Source organism: Martes martes (assembly GCF_963455335.1).
Source record: "Martes martes genome assembly, chromosome: 9".
In the NCBI taxonomy this organism is placed as follows: domain Eukaryota; kingdom Metazoa; phylum Chordata; class Mammalia; order Carnivora; family Mustelidae; genus Martes; species Martes martes.
In genome coordinates, this window is record NC_137896.1 from 86,446,656 (window position 1) to 86,466,217 (window position 19,562).

At 43.0% G+C, this 19,562-nt stretch overlaps 1 long non-coding RNA gene across 5 annotated transcripts in view; it reads right to left on the reverse strand.

Moving 5' to 3' along the window:
* The window catches only part of LOC308349914, a 57,514-nt gene that overhangs the window by 20,109 nt on the left and 17,843 nt on the right, over positions 1–19,562 (reverse strand). For all 5 annotated transcript variants that reach the window (XR_013967491.1, XR_013967492.1, XR_013967493.1 and 2 more), the window contains 2 exons: positions 16,730–16,911; positions 3,915–4,051 (listed from right to left, as the gene is read on the reverse strand). This is a non-coding gene — a long non-coding RNA (uncharacterized lncRNA). The remainder of the gene's footprint in view (positions 1–3,914; positions 4,052–16,729; positions 16,912–19,562) is intronic.

The following is a 19,562-nucleotide window of genomic DNA, read 5'->3' on the forward strand; positions in this document are numbered from 1 at the left end:
ACGTGGGCTGTGTGAGACACCCTGAAGCTCCAAAAACAATCAAGACATGAGTTGTCTACTGACAGGAATTCTAGGAAGCATAGCAGGCCAGAAATGGGAAGCATTATAACTGCCAGGAGAAGCTGAGTGACCCTCCCCACAACTGTCACCCACATTTCTCTGACACTGCATGGAAATGAAAATAAAAGCCTGATTTCACCTGGAAGAGTGGGGCCACAAAGCAACCTGCTGAAATGATCAGTCTACAGTCAAAAGCCCCTGAGAGGAGTTTTGGCTTTAGGGCATGAAATGGGCAAGAATGGGGGAAAGGCTGTGGCCTGCTGTGTTACAGAAGGAGCCATTCCAGCAGCTCAGTGCCAGCACTACCAGAAGGTGTGATGGCCATGGCGAAGGTGTAGAGCTGACAACAGCAACATCAGGAACTTCAGAGTAAGTGCCCAGCCAGCAGAGTAGCGGCCTAGACAGATCTCAGAGTATCTGACCTCTCTGGGCCTGTTTTCTTATCTGAAAATGGAGATAATAAAAGAACATATGTTGGTTTCCCAGGGCTGCTATAACAAACACTACAAAGTTGGTGGCTTCCAACAAAGGACATTTATTCTCTCACAGTTCTGGAGGCTAGAAGTCCAAAATCAAGGTTTCAGCAGGACCATGCTCCCTGTGAAGGCTCCAGGGGAGAATCTTTCTTTGCCACTTCCAGCTTCTGGTGGTTGCCAGTAATCCTTGACATTCTTTGGTTTGTGGCAGCACAACTCCAATCTCTGCTTCCATCTTCACACGGACATCTTCCCTCTATGTATCCCTCTTCATATAAGAACACCAGTCACTGGATTAGGGCCCATCCTAACCCAGTATGACTTCATCTTAACCTGCTTACATCTACAAGGATCCTATTTCCAAATAAGATCACATTCATAGGTTCTGGGTGGACATGAATTTTGGGGAGGACACTATGCAACTCAGTACAGAGAACCAATCTCATAAAGACTTTATATATGTAAGGTGCTTGGAACAGTTACTGGCACATAACATATGCCATATAAGAGTCAGCTACCCTTCTTCAACATCTTTGGCAAATGACAGCTGCCATGGGATATATGAGAGCTCGGTTATAGAGGAATTCCTCTCCCTCCATCTTGATTAGAGGGAAGAAATTAGATGGGACAAGAGTTCCAAAAAGAGCTGATGAGGACACAGGTAGAAAACAATGTGTTAAAATCCTTGAGGAGAATGCAGCCAGCAACCTCTTTGACCTCAACCGCAGCAACTTCTTCCTAGGAACATCGCCAAAGGCAACAGAAGCAAGGGCAAAAATGAACTATTGGGATTTCATCAAGATCAAAAGCTTTTGCACAGCAAAGGAAACAGTTAACAAAACCAAAAGACAACTGACAGAATGGGAGAAGATATTTGCAAGCGACATATCAGATAAAGGGCTAGTATCCAAAATCTATAAAGAGCTTATCAAACTCAATACCCAAAGAACAAATAATCCAGTCAAGAAATGGGCAGAGGACATGAACAGACATTTCTGCAAAGAAGACATCCAGATGGCCAACAGACACATGAAAAAATGCTCCACATCACTCAGCATCAGGGAAATACAAATCAAAACCACAATGAGATACCACCTCACACCAGTCAGAATGGCTAAAATTAACAAGTCAAGAAATGACAGATGCTGGCAAGGATGCAGAGAAAGGGGAACCCTCCTACACTGCTGGTGGGAATGCAAGCTGGTGCAACCACTCTGGAAAACAGTGTGGAGGTTCCTCAAAAAACTGAAAATAGAGCTACCCTATGACCCAGCAATTGCACTACTGGGTATATATCCTAAAGATACAAACATGGTGCTCTGAAGGGGCACATGCACCCGAATGTTTATAGCAGCAATGTCCACAATAGCCAAACTGTGGAAAGAGCCTAGATATCCATCAACAGATGAATGGATAAAGAAGATGTGATATACATATATACAATGGAATACTATGCAGCCATCAAAAGACATGAAATCTTGCCATTTGTGACGATGTGGATGGAACTAGAGAGTATCATGCTTAGCGAAATAAGTCAATCGGAGAAAGGCAACTATCATATGATCTCTTTGATATGAGGAAGTGGAGATGCAATGCGGGGGGGTTGGGGGGAGGTAGGAAAAGAAAAAATGAAAAGATGGGATTGGGAGGGAGACAAACCATAAAAGACTCAATCTCAAAAAACAGACTGAGGGTTGCTGGGGTAGGGGGGACGGGAGAGGGTAGTGGGGAAATGGAGATTGGGGAGGGTATGTGCTATGATGAGTGCTGTGAAATGTGTAAACCTGGCAATTCACAGACCTGTACCCCTGGGGATAAAAACACATTATATGTTTATTAAAATTAAAAAAAATTTAAAAAAAAAGGAAAACAATGTGTTCATTACCATTCAATGCCCCCCCACCCATCAACACCCCACCCCACTCTCAGGCTGGAGTAAGGAAATATCCACCACAATCACTTTATTTGTTTCTTAAGAACACAAAACCTGTCATTCCAAGCTAACAATGGCCCTTCAGAGCAGTCCTCAAACTAAGATGCACTGAGAAGGCCCCTCCAGAGAAGAGCCAGCAGGGAAGCTACACTAGGGAATGCAGCAGTTTCATCGCTTAGTCAGGCTGTGAGTTCTGATCCCAAACTGCTTTACACAGCATATTCATCCCACAGCTGAGCAACTGAATGACTGAGTCCAAACATGAAATTCATTCTCCAAAATGGAGATCTCCTATCTCTAGGGTATCTTACTTTCAGATTAGGGGAGGGGAGAAAAGATTAAAGGCTCCTGGTCTTCTTTAATAAACAGGTCTGGGGCAGTACACGACCGAAAAGAAATAGAGCCAGATCTCAACTGCTATCTTCATATCAAAATAAATTCCAGAAGGATCAAAGACTTAAAGGTTAAATTTAAAGATTTAAAAGAAGGTGCACACACACACACACCAAGTACTCAAAGAGAATGAGTAACCATTTTTTTATGTTTTTGAGGTAGGGAGACATGCCTTTTCTAAACACTGGCCTAGCAGCAGGAAAAACTAAGAAAAAAGATTATTTTGACTACCTAAAAATGTAAAACTTCCCAAGAGAAAAAAATTGCATAAACACAGTCAAAAGACAAATGATAAACTAGGAACAATTCTGTTATATATTATAGTCAGTACTTTACCTCTTTTAAGTTATTAAGAAAACATTACTGGGGGGGCGTCTGGGTGGCTCAGTGGGTTAGGGCCTCTGCCTTCAGCTCAGGTCATGATCTCAGGGTGCTGGGATCGAGCCCCGCATCGGGCTCTCTGCTCAGCGGGGAGCCTGCTTCCCCATCTCTCTCTGCCTGCCTCTCTGCCTACTTGTGATCTCTGCCTATCAAATAAATAAATAAAATCTTTAAAAAAAAAAAAAAAGAAAAAGAAAACATTACTGGGAACACATGCAAAAAACAGGGGCACCTGGGTGCCTCCTGTTAAGCATCTGTCTTCGGGTCAAGATCCCAGAGTCCTCGGATGGAGCCCCTTATCAGGCTTCCTGCCCAGCGGGAAGCCTGCTTCTCCCTCTCCCACTCCCCCTGCTTGTGTTCCCTCCCCCTGCTGGTGTTCCCTCTCTGGCTATGTCTCTCTCTGTCAAATAAATAAAGGTCTTAAAAAAAAAAAAAAAACAACCAAAAGACATGCATAAGTGACTAAAAAAATACATAAATGTCCAAAATACATTTGAAAAGATGTTCAATCTTTAATATAAAAAAATTAAGTCCTACTTATTGATCTGCATGTCTCCATTACTATTTGAAGCATTTTACTTAGATTAATTGACTTATTCTTCCTGAAACAGGTGCTATCATTATGCTTACCTTATCAAAGATGAAACTAAGAGAGAAATTAAATGACTTACCCAAGGTCACACAGTAAGTGGCTGAGTCAGAAATCAGGCCCCAGCAGATGGGCTCCAGAGTCATATGCCGTATCACATCACATCTATCAGAGTCACATTCTCAACTACCATATTATAGTGACAAGACCACTTTTCACCTGTCAGATGTGGAAATGAAAAACATACAACACAGTATTACTGGCAATGTAGGCAATCTCATGTGCCATTGGCAGGAGTTTTCTTAAGGGTATTTGGTTCCATAAATTGACATTTTAAATGTGCATATCCTTCAACTGAGCCATTCTATTTTTTTTTAATTTTTTATTTCTTTTCAGCGTAACAGTATTCATTGTGAGCCATTCTATTTCTTAAGAATTTATCCTAAGTGGGGCACCTGGGTGGCTCAGTTGGTTTGAAAGGTCCCCCAACAATGGATCCGTGATTAAAGGAGCGAGACTGATATAAAGCGAAGGTCAAGCAAAGCTTTATTTCGCGCCAAGCATCTAGAATCAAACCAACCATTCGGGGCTGTCTCTTACAGAAAGGGCGATCCCTCCCTGCCTTACAGACTAACCTTTATAGAGCAAAGGCCATGTGGTTGGGCCTGGCCACACACAGGTGGCGAATGAGATTGTAACACACAGAGAAAGCTGCACAGACATGCTAGGTCACACAAGGGTGGCCAATTGAATTACAATTCACCCCATAGTAGCTATTTGAACTAGCCTATCACCTTGGTTAGAATTGGCACCCAAAAGGTGGGGCCCACATTCCTTGGTAGCTAGGGAGACAGTATGTGCACTTTACTGATTGGACCCAACTCATCCCCCCATTTGGGCTGTTATCTCCACCTGACCTGACCCATCCTTGTATTTGGGCTTTGTTACCTGGGACTGGTTGGGGGGGTAGACAGGGTCAGTTTAAGTTTTACTGCATATACAACAAAATGGCTGTTCAACAGAGGTGGGGCCACTCTGGCTAAATAAGCCCTTACAGGTTAAGCAACTGCCTTTGGCTCAGGTCACAATCCCGGAATCCCGGGATCAAGTCCCATGTTGGACTCCCAACTCCATGAGGAGTCTGCTTCTCCCTCTGACCTTCTCCCCTCTCATTCTCTCTCACTATCAAATAAATAAATAAAATTTTAAAAAAAAAAGAATTTATCCTAAGATAAGTAGACAAGTGTACAAAGATTATATACAGGGCATTTATCACAGCATGTATATAATAACAAAAATACAGCAAATAGGAGCACCTGGCTGGCTCAGTCAATAGAGTGTGCAACTCTTGTTCTCAGTGTCCCTGAGTCTGAGTCCCACATTAGGTGTAGAGATTACTTTAAAAAAAAAAAAAATACTGCAAATAAAAAGTCCAACAAATACACCGGAAGTCCAACAAATTCATTCATTCAACAAATATTTACTGAATACCAACTGTGTGCCAGGAACTGTCCTACGTAACAGAGAGCAGTGAATAAAAAAAGAAGAAAAAAAAAGTCTCTGTCTTCATGGAGCTTACATTCTAATGGAAGGTGTTGGGCAATAAACAAATAAAAGTATACAGTGTATCAAGTGGTGTTAATCGCTACAGAGAAAAACAAAGGAGAAAAGGGAGATAGGAAAGAAAGGGGGGTTTGCTACAATTTTAAGTAAGGGAGTCAGGGAAGGTCCCATAGATAACAGGTAAGATAAACAGATTAGGGGCGCCTGGGTGGCTCAGTGGGTTAAAGCTTCTGCCTTCAGCTCAGGTCATGATTCCAGGGTCCTGGGATCGAGCCCCGCATCGGGCTCTTTGCTCAGCAGGGAGCCTGCTTCCCTTTCTCTCTCTCTGCCTGCCTCTCTGCCTACTTGTGATCTCTGTCTGTCAAATAAATAAATAAAATCTTAAAAAAAAAAAGATAAACAGATTAAATATTAAAAAATAAAAAGCAGGGGCGCCTGGGTGGCTCAGTGGGTTAAAGCCTCTGCTTTCGGCTTAGGTCATGATCCCAGGGTCCTCGGATCGAGCCCTGCATCAGGCTCTCTGCTCAGCAGGGAGCCTGCTTCCTCCTCTCTCTCTTCCTGCCTCTCTGACTGCTTGTGATCTCTGTCTGTCAAATAAATAAATAAAATCTTAAGAAAAAAAAAGATAAAAATAAAAAGCATTATGGTACATCCACATATTGAAATATAATTTAGGGGCACCTGGGTGGCTCAGTGGGTTAAGCCTCTGCCTTCAGCTCAGGTCATGATCTCCAGGTCCTGGGATCGAGCCCCACATCGGGCTCTCTGCTCAGCGGGGAGCCTGCTTCTCCCTTCTCTCTTTGCCTGCCTCTCCGCCTACTTGTGACCTCTATCAAATAAATAAATAAAATCTTTTTTTTTTTTAAGATTTTATTTATTTGACAGAGATCACAAGTAGGCAGAGAGGCAGGCAGAGAGAGAGAGAGGAAGGGAAGCAGGCTCCCCGCTGAGCAGAGAGCCCGACGTGGGGCTCGATCCCAGGACCCTGAGATCATGACTTGAGCCGAAGGCAGAGGCTTTAACCACTGAGCCACCCAGGCGCCCCAATAAAATCTTTTTTAAAAAAAAGAAAAGAAATATAATTTAGCCATTTATTCTACATTTATTTATATAATAAGGCGTCTATAACAAATTATAAAATGAGAAAGGATTCTCACCACACACACAGAAAACAGGGAACTATGTCAGGTGATGGATGTGTTAACCATATTATGATAATAACTTAAAAATATATACATTTCAAATCATCATACTGTACACCCTAAACTTATACAATGTTATATGCCAATTATATCTCAATAAAGTGGGGGGAAAGGTGAAAAAAGATTACAAAATGGTATAAAGAAGAAAAACAGTATTAAGGTATGATTTCTTTGATATGAAATTACATGTGTATATACGCTTATGCTTTAAATTGGGATGGAGGAACAACACAGAAAGAACTTGATAATACCAACCAAGGGTCCAGGCTGACTGCCAGACAAGTGGTACCGGCAGCCTTTATTTGTTCTCCAACTTACTCATTCTTCTCCCCACACCTATACTTTCATTTATTTATTTATTGGGGGAGGGAGGGGCTCAGGGAGAGGGAGAGAAAATCCTAAGCAGGCTCCACACCCCAAGATCACGACCTGAGCTGAAATCAAAAGTCAGATGCCCGACCAAGTGAGCCACACAGGCACCCCCTACACTTTGTTCCAGAAAGGATTTAAGGATCACAAATCCACCTACCCCTGCAAGTTCTTTAACTCTCCCCTTCCTTTCTCACCCTTCCCCCTCCTCTTTCTAGATGCCAGGCCAGTGACAGGGTGAAAAGGATGAAAGCTTAACATGGAAGCAAGCTGAAGGGGCCTAAGAAGGATGGAGGGAAACCTCCACACACCTGGATGGGATTCCTTATTTCAGCACACAGAAAACAGATCCTGGGACACACACTTCCTTCCTGCATATCTGCAAGATTTGAAGTAAGGTTAGGGTGCCTGGGCATCTGCCTTTGGCTCGGGTCATGATCTCTGGGTTCTGGGATTGAGTCCCATGTCAGGCTCTCGGCTGGGCAGGGAGTCTGTTTCTCCCTCTTCATCTGCCTCTCCCACTGCTTGTGCTCCCCCCCACCAAATGAATAAAATAAAATCTTAAAAAAAAAAAAAAAGATTTGAAGCAAGGTCTATCTGATTCAGATTCCCTGTTTCATCTCCTACTGAACCCCAAATGCCTTGTAGGGCAGCCAGGGGTAAGACTGACTCTCAAAGGGGAGTGATAAGCCAGAGCTCTGCCCCTGGCACACAGTGCCTACATCTTCCTAGGAGCAGAAAATGACACAGAGCTGAGCCCATTTTACTCCCTACTTTATCCCTTCCTCCATAGCTACATCCATGAAGCTATCCTGGCTAAGTTAAACTCCTGTCCAATCCCATACAATCACCACCTTGCATGACTACCCTAGAGATTCACAGTCTTCCCCACTAAGATTCTCAAACCTAGGTCCCTACCAAGAATGTTGCCCAAGGTGACGTTTTCAGTCTGGGGTAAGGTTTTGAGTAACCTGGCAAACAGGGTCCAGATATATTTGTTGTCAGATATGTAGAAGCCAATTACACCTCCTGCCTGAGCATAAAGCCACCAACAAGGAATTGGCAACTTCCCAAATGTGGAATCCATGTTGCTATCCCCTATTTAGCTAAGAATAGGAGGCACGTGAGAGGCAGGGGATCTAAGGAAAAATGTAACAGTTTCAAAATATTTCTCACATACTCTCTCTCACCTCTTGGATACCAATAATACACAAGTCCTGGTGTTAAGAGTTTTCATATACTCTCACCAAAAATGACAAATCACTTTAACCAAACTTTCCTACCATGTCGCTACTAAATTTAGGAAGTCTATGGCACACACAGGTCCAGGTGCCCTGCTGACAGGTGAATACCCAAGCTTGAATTTAGAACAGGTAAGACAATCTGAGATTCTCCTCAGGGCTGCAACACAGAAGTCTCATTAGACACCATTAGGTCAACAGCCTTCATGCCCCATTCCAGCTTCTGCTCTTTCCTGGGCTTTCAGCAGGGAACATCCTTCCAATACATACACAGACACACCCCCAAAATCCTCCAACACACTTAGTACAACTGGAAGAAATTCTTTACTAGTAAAGAGAAAAGATGAGTCAGAGAAAATTCAAAAGCAATCATCTCTTTGACAGAAGTGGCTTTCTCTCTCCACCTCTCTCTTATCTTCCTTGAATATGTAGCTACTGAGCAACTTATTTTTTTTTAAGATTTTATTTATTTTTTGACAGAGAGAGAGAGAGAGAGACAGTGAGAGAGGGAACACAGGCAGGGGAGTAGGAGAGGGAGAAGCAGGCTCCCCGCTGAGGAGGGAGGCCAATGCAGGGCTCAATCCCAGGGCTCTGACCTGAGCCGAAGGCAGACACTTAACGACTGAGCCACCCAGGCACCCAAGGGGCTACTGAGCAACTTCTATTATGCTTGTCACTATAAGATATAATCATGAGATATGCCTCCCACCTTCAAGAATTTACTCCAGGGGTGCCTGGGTGGTTCAGTGGGTTAAAGCCTCTGCCTTCAGCTCAGATCATGATCCCAGGGTCCTGGGATCGAGCACTGCATCTGGCTCTCCGCTCAGCAGAGAGCCTGCTTCCCCTCCCTCTCTCTCTGCCTGCTTCTCTGCCTACTTGTGATCTCTTTCTGTCAAATAAATAAATAAAATCTTCAAAAAAAAAAAAAAAAAGAATTTACTCCATTTGGAAAAACAAAATCAACACACAGGAAACATGTTATAGATGGGGGCTCCAAGATTTTTAGTGCACGAACAGGAGAACAGACAGACAAATAATGGGGTATCCTGACACACATGGGTATCTTCAATTTCAAACACAATCTCCCTTTTGCTCAATTCTCAGTAGAAATGTGTTTCACTTCAAGAAAAATGTCATTTACCAAAATCGAAATACATTAAGTTAGGGATCATTCACTAGACAGAAAGGATCTTCCTTCTTCCTCTTTCCTGTGAAGTTCAGAGAGATGTAACTTAATACCTCTCTACCCAATCCCTGTTAACACACACACACACACACACACACACACACACACATTTACATTCAACTTTTCAGGATCACATTTAGAGGGTAAAGCAAAGTACTTAAAAAGTTTATAAAACTTGGGATATTTGGCTGGTTGTCAGTTAAGTATCCAACTCTTGATTTCGGTTCAGGTCATAATCTCAGGGTCGTGAGACTGAACCCCCCACACTGGGCTGTGTGTGCTCAGTGGGGAGTCTGCTAGAGATTCTCTCCCTCTCCCTTTGCTCCTCCCCCCACTTTCTGTCTCCCACACATATACATTCTCTCTCTCAAATAAATCTTTAAAAATAAAACAAAAAAAACAAAACAAAACAAAGAAGAGGTAATCTGGGTATAGTAAGTAGACAGAATCCTCCCCTTTTGCACACAAATACTAATACTAGCATGCCACAAACATTATTCTGCACTTTGCCTTAATAATGGATCTCAGAGATTGTTCCATATCAGGGTGTCAGTGTGTATGTGCCTGTATGTCTCATTCTTTTTAACACTACATAATATGGCAATATCCACTACAATTTATTCAACTAGTATTTTTGTTTTAAAGATTTTATTTATTTGTCAGAGAGAGAAAACAAGCAGGGGGAGCAGCAGGCAGAGGGAGAAGCAGGCTCCCCACTGAGCAGGGAGCCCAATGTGGTACTCGATCCCAGAACCCTGGGATCATGACTCAAACCAAAGACAGACGCTTAACCGACTAAGGCACCAAGGCATCCCTATTCAACTAGTATCTTTTTCTTTTTTTCAAAGAGTTTATTTATTTATTTGACAGACAGAGATCACAAGTAGGCCGAGAGGCAGGCAGAGAGTGAGAGGGAAGCAGGCTCCCTGCTGAGCAGAGAGCCCAATGCAGGGCTCGATCCCAGGACCCTGAGATCATGACCTGAGCCAAAGGCAGAGACTTTAACCCACTGAGCTGCTCATGCGCCCTATTCAACTAGTATTTTAACAATATATACTAAGATGTATTTTTAAGCAAAATGTGTTAAAGACTATGCACACCAATTTTGCATATCTTTCTCCCTTAACAAAAATATTCAGATTTTGGGCACCTGGGTGGCTCAGTGGGTTAAAGCCTCTGCCTTCAGCTCAGGTTATGATCTCAGGGTCCTGGGATCGAGCTCCACATCAGGCTCTTTGCTCAGCGGGGAGCCTGCTTCCTCCTTTCTCTTTCTCTCTCTGCCTGCCTCTCTACCTACTTGTGATCTCTGTCAAATAAATAAATAAATAATCTTTTTTTAAAAATATATTCAGATTTAACTCTTTATATATCCTCCAAGCAACTATTAATGACCACTGATACTTGCTTTGGTTTGAATTTAATAGTGTTTCACCTTGACTTATTTCTACTAGAGTATATGTTGACTGTTTGTCACCAAAGATGATCAAGAAAACACAGGAGGGGCGTCTGGGTGGCTTAGTTGGTTGAGTGACTGCCTTCAGCTCAGGTCATGATCCTGGAGTCCCAGGATCCAGTCCTGCATTGGGCTCCCTGCTCAGCAGGAGTCTGCTACTCCCCCTGACACTCTCTCCTCTCACGCTCTCTCTCTCTCAAGTATATAAATAAAATCTTAAAGAAAAGGAAAAGAAAAAGAACACACATTGTCCTCTGAATATTCTGGTCACCCTTTACTTCATCATCCTTATAAATGGCTTGTTAACAGTATACCTTTTACTGGGTTTAACCCTGAAAAAATATAAGACAAATAAACCCCCCATTACCCCCACACTAACACTTTCATTACTCAATTAAAAACAAAAAACATCTCTTTCACTTCAGTGTCTCTCAGTCTACTATTTGGTTTCTTTTAGATCACAACAAGGTAGAATGAGTGAGGGCTCTATGCATACAATGGGGCTGGAATCTCAGTTCTGCCATTTCCAAGTTAATCCACCACTCAGAGCTTCTGGTTTATCATCTACAAACCCAGGGTAATACCATCTATCTCTTATACAGATGAAATCACTACACAGGGCAAGAAATCCACTTGAGAGAACCAAAGAGCTGTCTCTATTGAACCAGCACTACCTGGGGAAGTCAAAGACTTGCTTAGAGAAGTGGAAAAGGACAAGAAAAAAATCTGACCAGGTAATGAGAGAAAGGGTGCCTTCAGCAGAGGCAACAATCCATGCAAAGGGTGAGAGTTGTGCAGGGCCACAAAGCACCCACACAGCTACTGACAAGAAGGTGAAAAGTAATTTATAGTCAACAAGTACTTCCCAAGTGCCTCTAAGCACTGAAGATACAACCATGAGCAAGAAGGTCCCTACCTTCATGGAACTTATAATCTAATAGGAGAGAAAGACAAACTAGTAAAAAGCAGTAAGTGGTCTAATGGAAGCAAATGAGGTATAAAAATAAAAAGTAACATTGAGATGCTTTGTATAGAATAGCCAGAAAAACTTCTAAGAGGAGATAATGTGGGGACACCTGGGGGGCTCAGTCCGTTAAGCATCTGCCTTCAGTTCAGGTTATGATCCCAGGGTCCTGGGACTGATCCCCACATCGGGCTCCCTGCCCAGCAGGGAGCCTGCTTCTCCCTTTGCCTGCTGCTCTGCCTCCTTGTGCCTCTCTCTCTCTCTCTGTGTCAAATAAATAAATAATCTTTAAAAAAAAAAAAAAAGAGGAGATAATGTTCAACTGACACTTAAAAGTAAGGGATAGTTAATGAGGTGAAGAGCAGGGTAAAGGCTATAGCCTTAGGCAGAGGCTATAGCACTACAAAGGCTCTGAAACCAGAGAGCAGAAGAAGAGATCAAGGAACTATGAACAAATAAGGGTGCCCAGGAGATGAGAGAAGGGCTTGGGATAAGACTTGAGAAAAAGGCAAGGACCAGATCGTCCTCGATCTTATAGGCCATAATTTGGGCCAAATTGTCTAAAGCTGTTTATTACAACCTAAGACATTTGGACTTGATCCTATAGGTAACAGGAATGTAACAGAGGACTTGAAAAGGAAAGACAAGGTTCTTATAGAAGGATAGCGGCAGCTGTGTGTATACAATAGCATCAACTGGGAGTGAAGACAGCTTGGGAACCAAATAAAGAAAACCTGTACTAGGATAGGGTCAATGTACACAGGAAAAGAGAGGCACCCTTGAGAAAATCTGCCACGCGACCAGTAGCCTTCAGGGTCCACATTCTAGCCTGTTTTCTGAGTCCAAAGTCAAAGCTTCCTGTAAATCCCAGAGCTACTGACCTGCCACAGCTTAGTTATGAAGCCCTTGTCCACCTCATCTGGCTCTGCATCTACTGTGGCAATGAGAAGATGAGGTGCCGGTACATGCAGTTATCCATTATTCCCACTGGATGACAGACTGGGTTTCCTAGGACCTTTAGATCCAAGTAAAGTGTTCAAATCCCCTTTCTTCCCCTTTAGAGATGAGAGGTCAGTGGAATCCTCTGTCAGTTTCTCCAAATATGGTCTGCAGATGATGACTGTAGTCAGAGTCATCTGGGAGGCAATCAAAATGCAGATTCCTGTGCTCGCTTCAGCAGCACACATACTAAAATTGGAACAATACAGAGAAGGTTAGCATGGCCCCTGCACAAGGATGACATACAAATTTGTAAAGCAGTCCATATTTTTATTAACTATCTGAGACGATTTCACACTCCGTTGTCTTGGGACTGTCTTACTTCTATTCTGGAAGCTGTCTGTTGTGGCCCTAACTGGTCATTAAAAGTGATGTTTCTATTTTTTTATTTTTTTAGAATTTTATTTATTGATTTGACAGAGAGATCACAACTAGGCAGAGAGGCAGGCAGAGAGAGAGAGAGAGGAGGAAGCAGGCTCCCTGCCAAGCAGAGAGCCCGATGCGGGACTCGATCCCAGGATCCTGAGATCATGACCTCGCAGAAGCTTAAACCCACTGAGCCACCCAGGAGCCCTGATGTTTCTATTTAAAAAACAAATCAGGGGCACCTGGGTGGCTCAATGGGTTTAGCCTCTGCCTTCGGCTCAGGTCATGATCCTGGGGTCCTGGGATTGAGCCCCGAATCGGGCTCTCTGCTTGGCGGGGAGCCTGCTTCTCCCTTTCTCTCTGCCTGCCTCTCTGCATGCTTGTGATCTCTGTCTGTCAAATAAATAAAAATCTTAAAAAAAAGAAAGAAAGAAAGAAAAATTTGAAGGTACCAAAGCAGCAAATAGAAGGCAGAACATCCGAGCATAAGGTTTAGAGAACAGAAGAGTCAAAGACAGGGAGCATTCTTGAGGGAATCACTAACAATGGCCATGATCTCTGGCTCTCTTAGGCCACTTTTCCCAGCAAAACCCTAGGAGAAGAGTGCCGATAGATGCCTTGCCTCACAGAGGCAAGGTGACTGGCCTTAGACTGCCCAGGATGTGCACATAATCACTCTATCCAATCTTCAAAGAAAACATACCCATCTTCAATAAGTACTGTTCCTATCTCCATAACTCCCCCTCACCAAGCAACCACCATGAAGCCAGCTACCAGTCTGTAGCAGACCTTCAGGCCACACAGAAAACATACAGAACACCCCTAAGGGCTAATGGCAGGCACCACTCACCAAGATTCTCCACTTGGCACATCAGAGCACCTAACACTGCCATAAACTCAAGGACCATTCCAGGTCAGAGACTTCAAAAACCACTGCCTACACACCTTCAGATCCTACCTCTATGCACACCCGGCCAGTCTTCCACTACTTTTACCATGCCTCACTGATAGAATCCCATCCTATATTTTACACTTCCGTGTCCCTCCCCAAAATTCAGACAGAAATCCACAGATTCAGGCTAGGCAGAGTCCTGAACTCCCAAGGCTGCTGAGGCCAGCTCCTAGGCATGGTCTGGTGGGAGGAGGTACAGCCTGAAGGAGTGCTCACCCTACCTGAAGGGAGTATCCTCAGCCTACCTAAGAGGAGCACCAGGACGGATTGCTACAGGAAACTTTTCCAAAGATTAGCTAGTTAAACCTAGTATATTTAAAAATGAGCAGAAACTGAAGTGTGGGGAAAAGGTACAGTAGGATTTCTGAGGATCTGACTTTCAGATAATTAACACATAAAATACAAAGTAATAGGCAATCTAGTTCAAACCTTTATATGTCAACTACCTGATCCTCCTTCTAATCCAAAAGCTGGTTCCACACTAAAGAGGTAAGAATGCCAAAAGATGATTTAAGTAATCCCCAAGATTATTTATGACCTTAATCATGAACTGCTTGCCCTGTCCATTCTTACACTCCACCCATTATCCTGATTCTCTAGGTTTCTGAATTAATGATTCAGCTTCCTGTTTCATCTTTGCCTCACCTTATCCCTAAGGCCTTTTGATTCCTTCCTTGCTTAGAAGTGCACTCCACTCTCAGTTATTCTGCCATCAGCCACTCAGAGTAAATATTCTGCCTACCCAGATCCGCAACTTTCATCCTTAGCACTCATGTCCCATTCCTGGGCAAGTCCTCTGCCAGGTACACTGATTTTTATGAATATGTCTCAGAGAAAGACAAATGTTTTAGATGATTCATCTCAAGCATGTTAGATAGTTCATCCAGGCAAACACTGGGATCACCAAAGGTGGAATAAGGAGAATAACGATGAGCCAGGGCCAAATGACCAGACCTTACCCTGACATTGGTACTCTGGGTACTCCTACCCAGCACCCCACCTCAAGAGATGCTTCTGGCCCACAGCAGTTACGACTAAGAATACATGGTGAATAAGACATATGTCTTTGCCCCCCAAAATTTACCATATAGTGAGGGAGACAGACAAATAATTACGGTATGTATAATTAAAGGTAACGCATGTAGAGCTGTATGACTAAGAAGGGCAGTCAAGTGAAGTTAGACCTAAGCTGAAACATGAAGGATAAATAGGAGATACCCAGGCAGAGGCTGGGCACTTGAGGAAAAGTGTTCTAAGTAGAGGGAATAGCATATGCAAAGGTCCTGCAGCAAGAAAACACATCTGAAGAGATGGGATGAGCTGGGAAGTGGAGAGGCCAAAGCAGAGGGTGTCCTGAAGCAGAAGATGCTGGAGAGACCAAAAAGGGCTTCATAATACGTATGAAACTGTTTTATAATTCACTTCACAAGTATTCACTGAGTGTCTACAATGTACCAGACATTGTTATACATACAAGAAATGTAAGAGTGAATTAAACAGACAACATTCCTTCCTGTTCTCAGAGAATTTAATTCTAACTGAAGGAGACCAGGGTGCCTGGCTGGCTCAGTCAGCAAAGCACACAACCCTTGATCTGAGGCTGGGCATGCAGTCTACTTAAAAAAAACATACATACAAACATACATACATAAATATTAATTGAAAGAGACTATATAAACAGACACATGAATAAACTTGAAAAAAATCACATATTAAGTGCTATAGAAAGAATTAAAATAGGTGAGGCAACAGAAAGGATATGGGTGGCTACTTTGGAATAATTAAGTGGCCAGGGGAAGGCCTCTCTGAGGACATGACATTTAAAAACTGGTATCTCCGGATGCGTGGGTGGCTCAATCAGTTAAGCCAATCAGTTTGGCTCAACTCGTGATCCCAGAGTCCTGGGATCAAGCCCCTCATCAGGCTCCCTGTTCAGTGGGGAATCTGCTTCTCCCTCTCCCACTGCAGCTCCCCCTGCTTGTGCTCTCTGTCATATAAACAACATCTTTAGAAAAAATAAAAATAAAAAATTAAAGTAAATAAAAACATATATCTCAAAACAAAATAAAACAACAACAAACCCCTAAAAAACTGTCATTCAAAGATCAAGGGAAAAAGCATTCTAGGTGGGGGTGACAAATCATGTAAAAGCAAGATCATGGAAGTTTTTTAAGCAGGAAAGTTAGACCATGAACATTCATATATATTCTAAAGATCACTCTGGCTGCAATGTGCAGAGTGGAATGGAGGTGGGGAAGGATAAAATCAAGACTGGAGGTAGAGACAAAAAGGTATTATGTACACTAAGATGAGAAGAACCCCACAACGACGATGTGATGATGATAACAACATTCACATGGCACTTACTGGGAGCCGATCTATTTTTCTAAGCATTTTACGTGTTACTAATTTATTTAATACTCACAGGTACTCTTGTTTTGTAAATCCACAAAACTAAGGTACAAGATAGTGGCAATGAAGAGGAAAAAAAAGCAACTGGATCCAAGAAATACTAGGGAGGAAAAGTCCCAGTGACACGCTGGTTGTTGGCTGTGGGAGGGGAAGGGAAGTCTTTTGGGCCTAATAACTGCGTGCTGTTTACCATGTCACAGGACACCAGGTGAGGCGACAAGTAAGGAGGAGCAGGAGGCCGCACAGTGGTGAGTGTGCACAATATCCCTGTGATGCCAGCCACATGAGCAGCTGGACACTGGTCTGCAGACAGAGTTGGGCATCATCCATATGTAGACAGTTAAGTGGAACTGTCAGAAAAGTTGAGATCACCTAGAAGAGCAACATGAGAAAAGAAAACAAAAGGCCTAAGAAAAGAACACTGACACTTAAAACACAGTAAGAATCGTTCATAACAACAAAAAAATACCTTAATGTCTCTCAATAGGAAAATAACTGAATATAGCATATCTGCCTATACTATAAAATATTATACAGTAGCCAAAATCAATGAGAAGTATCTTTTTGTACCAACCTGAAATACTGTCAAGGCACCTTACTGAATCAGAGAAATATCAAAGTGATCCATAAAATGTGACCCCAATTTGTATAAATAAGACACAAAAATAACACTTTTCTGGTTTCATACATATCTATGTAAACAGAAAAAAGTCCAGTATGTACAAATTCCAAACACTAACAGGTTACCACCTCCGAGGAACACAAAAATAACAGGGGGAGCAAGAGAATTCAAAATATCTACAGATTTTAATTTTTTTAGATTATATTATATTACTACATTCCCTATAAAATAAAGATCAATATTTCAAAAAGTGATGGGAATCTCAGGGCGCCTGCCTGGCTCAATTGCTAAAGCATGTGATTCTTGACTTCAGGGTCATGAGTTTGAGACCCACAGTGGGCACAAAGCTTACTTAAATATAATAATAACAGAAGTCTTTGTATCTTTCCCTCAATTTAGCTGTGAACCTAAAACTGTTCTTAAAAAAACTCTTAATTTTTTAAATGGGAGCCTACAAAAGATATCCTTTGCTTCAGATGCTAAATTTTCTGTCCCTTCCACCTCCAATGGTCTTGGTGTTCAGATCTCAAGGATTCCCATCTCCCCACATCTAAGATATTAACACGAAGCTCCCTAATTCTATGGTCTACTACAACACCCAGGCCAAGCCTGAACTGAATCCCTAGACCCTGAATCACTAGACCCAGGCCAAGCCTGACCACCAATCCCCTAGCATGGGCCAGAGTCCCAGGAGGAAAGGTCAGACACCAAAGTCTTAAACAAACATGGAAGAATGAGGGGCGCCTGGCTGGTTCAGTCAGGAGAGCGTGCGACTCTTGATCTTGGAGTTTTGAGTTTGAGCCCCATATTGAGTGTAGAGATTACTTTAAAAAATAAAAACTTTGGGCGCCTGGGTGGCTCAGTCGTTGAGCATCTGCCTTCCACTCAGTTCGTGATCCTGGTGTCCTGGGATCCAGCCCTGCATCGGGCTCCCTGCTCAGTGGGGAGCCTGCTTTTCTCTCTCCCACTACCCCTGCTTATATTCCCTCTCTCACTGTCTCTCTCTGTGTATCAAATAAATAAATAAAATCTTAAAAAAAATAAAAAATAAAATCTTTAAAAAAACAACAATAAACCACCATGGGAGAATGAGTACAGATGTCAACCAATCTCAAGGACAGGGATCCAGCAGCCTTGCTGCCCAGTAAAAGTCTCAGTGGAGAAAGGTATTTGAAGGTCTATAAGCAGCTCTGCAAAACTGAGGGATGTGGCTGCAGGACAGTCAGGTAAAATCAGGGGGAAGTGGTATGGGGTGAGTTTAAAAAAAAAAAAAAAGAGCCAGGCGCATGGGTGGCTCAGTGGGTTAAAGCCTCTGCCTTTGGCTCAGGTCATGATCCCAGCGTCCTGGGATCGAGCCCCACATCAGGCTCTCTGCTCAGCGGGGAGCCTGCTTCCTCCTCTCTCTCTCTGCCTGCCTCTCTGCCTACTTGTGATCTCTGTCTGTCAAATAAATAAATAAATAGCCAGTACCACTTATAAAGATTCCAAGCAAAGTGCTGTAGTACAGTGGAAACAAGTTTCACAACAAATGGAAGAGGGGAAGCCAAATTCTGTGAAGGGGGTGGGGGCAGGACATTGGGGGTATGTATGTCTAGGGGTACCTAGAGGAGTCACTTCACATTAAAGCAGCAATTCCAGGAGGCACAGCATAAACGTTTAGAAGCTGGAGCAGCAGAAAGAAGCCAAGGACTTGGCTCCTTCCTGAAAAGAAAGGAGGCTCTAAAAGTGAGGAGAAAAGCCACTGAAACAATGCCTTTCCTTCTTCAGTAAACCAAAGAGAGCAAGATCATGACAGATCTCTGATGACTGTACTCTTTAACATTCAACTGTCTAAGGATAAAAGACACCATATTTGGTCTACATGTTTTCCTGGTTACCCAAAGAAATAGCACTACCTGAGCCTTACCCAACAGCTGATTCACCATCAGTTAGTCTATATCACAGCCCGCTGAGCCTTACACTTCACACAGCACATACCACACTCTAGAAAAAAACAACCTGGTGTGAGCTGTCAAAGTCCTCTCGGTACCTAACCTCACCCTCTGGGGTAGGTTTCATTTCAAAACTGAAAGGGACTAAGAGCTGGGGAAGTCCAAAGATCAACACAGCCAGAACAGGTGGTTCCCAGCAGAAAAGGGTCCCAGGCTGGAACTCAAAACAGAAACCAGACCACTGATAAGACAGTTTATGATGTCTGTCTCCAAGCCTTCAGATATTTATACGTTTTCCAATATTTACAACAGGGCATGACCATGCTTGTCCAGCTCCTGACAATTAGATATCTAATTCTCCACGTGTTCAATTAACTTCCTGGCTTTATTAAGTTTTAGAGCTCTGGGGTAACTCCAGTGACTGGGATACCTTGTGAATTTTTAATAGCCCTTCAAATGGGCCACATTTT